The sequence below is a fragment of the Echinops telfairi genome, unplaced genomic scaffold (assembly GCF_000313985.2).
Source record: "Echinops telfairi isolate 266 unplaced genomic scaffold, ASM31398v2 ScPeMD7_7401;HRSCAF=8416, whole genome shotgun sequence".
Classification (NCBI taxonomy): domain Eukaryota; kingdom Metazoa; phylum Chordata; class Mammalia; order Afrosoricida; family Tenrecidae; genus Echinops; species Echinops telfairi.
This window is the reverse complement of record NW_022111301.1, coordinates 9,560,219-9,563,648: the sequence shown is the minus strand read 5'-3', so window position 1 is coordinate 9,563,648 and position 3,430 is coordinate 9,560,219. Positions and strand designations below refer to the sequence as shown.

Here is a 3,430-nt window from a genome sequence, read left to right as displayed (position 1 = left end):
TTACTGGTATCACTACTCCCATTTCTGTTCCTGAGGGGTTTATCTGACCTGGATTCTATGTGTCCCAAGTTCTTATCTATACCTATGTACATGCTCCAGCCTCACCTGCAGTGAAAGGCATGATTATCTTTTTAATAGCATTTTGTTTCTTCATGTATTTTGTTCTTGATATCAAACCACCGTGTCAGGGTACAGGGTCCCCAACACTTGAAGCGACATTGTGATGTTGGAAAATAATAAAAGCAGATAGACAGACAGAAGGGCACAGGGGCTCCTTGTTCCTATGTCGGAACCAAGAGAGTGAATGTATTTTTCAATGGGTATGTATAATGGGGCTTCCTAATCTATCAAAAGGTGTATACTGCTCACAGCGAATAGATTACATAGCCATTGGGTAATATCATAAGCGGGTAACATAATAAATGGTCAATGAAGCAAGTCATTGTCTTGGCCTAGGGCTAGTTTACCTCAGAGGTCCCTGAGCATTTCCCAGAGGAGCAATCTATGATTCATATCAGCAAAAGATGTCAGAAAAGAGACAGCTATGTTTTATGGTCGGTTGGTCTATGGAACCTGATTGCTGTAACCTGCAGATAACCGTCAGGCATAGTGATCAGTTAGACTCAGAAATAATTCATCTTTTATGGTAGCCTCTTCATGACTATTCCTTTATGGGGGGTTATTGGAGGGACTGTGTTCAGCCATGAGAATGTGTATTAAGAGTTATTTATATCTCATAACCGTGAGGGTCTTTCCTAACTGCAGTTGGCTTTCCAGACCTGTAATTACGAGTATCCAGGATTGAGCTGCATTGCATGCTCATGTGTTCCCTCAGTTAACCACACCACAGTTCAGATCTTCTTTCATTAGTGTTCCTGAGTAACATCTGTTCTTGAGATGGTCTCAATCTCAGCTTGAAAATACAGTACTCAGTCTTATTTTGGCTCTCCTTTTAATTTTCTTTAGTTTCAACCTGAACTCACATGTTGACGGTCTGTTCCACAAGCAGCCCTTGAACTAGCTTTGGGTGCTGATTTTGAGGATCTTCATTTTCTCTTCTCACAGATATAGTAAATTTGATACCCGTGTATTGCATCCAGAGTAGTAAGTTTTATTTCTGTGTACTGCATCTGGAGAAGCCCAGGTGTATGATTACTGTTTATGTTGTTGACAAAAGGTATTTGAGATGAAGACATCATGAATCTTGCAAATTTCTATCACCCGATCTCCAAGTTCATTTTTATCATCACAGCCATATTTTCTAACTATACCCTCGCTGCCCCATTTTTCCAACTTTCTCATTCTAACGGCTCACAATTATCAATGTATCTTATTTTCGTGTTCAATACATTTCAGAGTAAAGCAGCTGGTAAAATTTTTCATTTTATTCATCACTCGCTTTAGTGTTTGATGTATATATTTCATCAATAATAGTTCTATTAACTAGATGGTTATAAATAGATAAATAATAGATAGATAGATAATAGATAAATAGATATAAATAGATAAATAAATAGATAAATAACTAGATAAATAATAGTTCTATTAACTAGATTTCCATGTGTAAGTAGAGATGGGCAAAGATGTTTTCATTTTTTTGCTTTTCTTTGGTTCTTAGTGAATTTTGAGCGTGTCTATTATTATCTGATTTTGAAAATCCATAATCAGTATTTCTTTAAAAATATGCCCTCCATTTTCCAGTTTTTATCATTATTGTAATTCATATATACATATATATATGAACATATATATTAGCGTATATTGCTATATCTATATACCTGTATTATATATAATGGAAGAAATATATTATAGGCAAATATGTATAGATACATATTTTGATATATATATATCGATACACATGTACGTTTCAAAAAGTTCATGGAAAAATTCCATTATATTTGTATTCATTTTTGATAAATTTTAAAGCCTCCTTATGTAGTTTTACATTTAAATATATATTCTATAGTTCATATTGTAGATACATTATTATATATAAATATTAATATAGCTGCTTATATTGTTTACATATTCATATATTATAAAGCATAATCCCTTATAATTTAAAAATTATATTTCTCTTTTTGTTTTCTTTTTTTTCTCAAATGCTTGTTCAAGTCTATATAACGGTTAGTCTCCCTGAGGAGGGAACACCAGAATAGGTTAGACTTTCTTGCTGTAGCAAGCGCAAATTGTGACAGATGGTTTTGATCATCTGCCACAAAATGTTGCTTGCGTCTCTCTTTGTTTTCTCACCTAGACTTATTATACTGAGTTAGTACACAAATGTTTCTAATCTTGTAAATGGTCTGAAATCTTAGATGTGTATCTATTATCCTCTTTATTTTAGTAATCAAACATTTAGTTTTAATATAGTTGTTTAAATAGATATATTGGAATATATGTATCTCTATCTATACATATCACTCCTAGGGTTCTGGTAAATTTTAGTAAGATTTAATTTAAAATGAATTTCTAAAACCTTTGACATATTTCCACAATGGACACATTTCTATGAACAATTTTTTTGTTGTGTCAATATGCCCACTGGTATTTGATTGAAATTTTGGATGCATGCATGATATTGTGCATAAAAAATTTAGAGGGGCCATGTGATATTATCTCTTGAAATATTTGAATGCTCTTTCTGCGGTTAATTGAGTAACTGTCATTTGTGACATGTCAACAAATAAACTTTATCAAACCAGTGTTTGATCTGTTAATGGAAAGGCTATCCAGACTAATATCAAGGATAGTTCTAATTATGTCATCACTTCTTGGTTGCACTATTTCTAGGCTTCCAAATGAAAGCTTAGACTATTTATAATGCAAGCTTTCATTGGCCAAGCTCTGAACATCATTTTTTTATATCACAAATATTCTCAATGATGCAGCGTAGTTTTTTAGGATTATAACAATATGCTTCAATTGCACTTTGTTAGTTTGTTTTCATAAATTTCTCAGCAGTTCAACTACATCAGCTATTCTGGGAAGAAATCTGAGGTTATATCCTCTGGGAAGATTTACAGCCTTGGAAAAATTAGAGAGCAATTCTACTTAGTCTTATAGTATCACTGTGAGTTAGTATCACGGTTGGAGTTTATAGCTTTCTTAGGTATAATTACAGAGAAATTATCTCAAGAACTGAAAAATTACCCAGAATGTTGCACTCAACTTAGTGACTTTCTTTTCCTTCCTGGATGTTTGTTTCTCCGGCAACCACCGATATAGGAGGTCCCCCATGCATATAGATCCATGGTCGTTCTACTCTCTGTCTTTTCCAGCCTTGCATTGGTGTTCTCCTTCTTTTTCGATGGAAGTGCAAACAAAATTAGTTGTTTATTTCCATTTCACCATCATACATAAGTAATAAGATGTACTGTGCCAATAACTATTATATTCTCATTTTAAAACAATGGCTTGAAAAGAAACA

At 33.3% G+C, this 3,430-nt stretch overlaps 1 non-coding gene across 1 annotated transcript; it reads right to left on the bottom strand.

Moving 5' to 3' along the window:
- Positions 1 to 2,105: 2,105 nt before the first annotated feature.
- On the bottom strand, positions 2,106 to 2,231 carry LOC115871773. The gene has a single exon (XR_004047476.1). It is a non-coding gene; the product is annotated as a small nucleolar RNA SNORA28 (small nucleolar RNA).
- Positions 2,232 to 3,430: the final 1,199 nt, after the last annotated feature.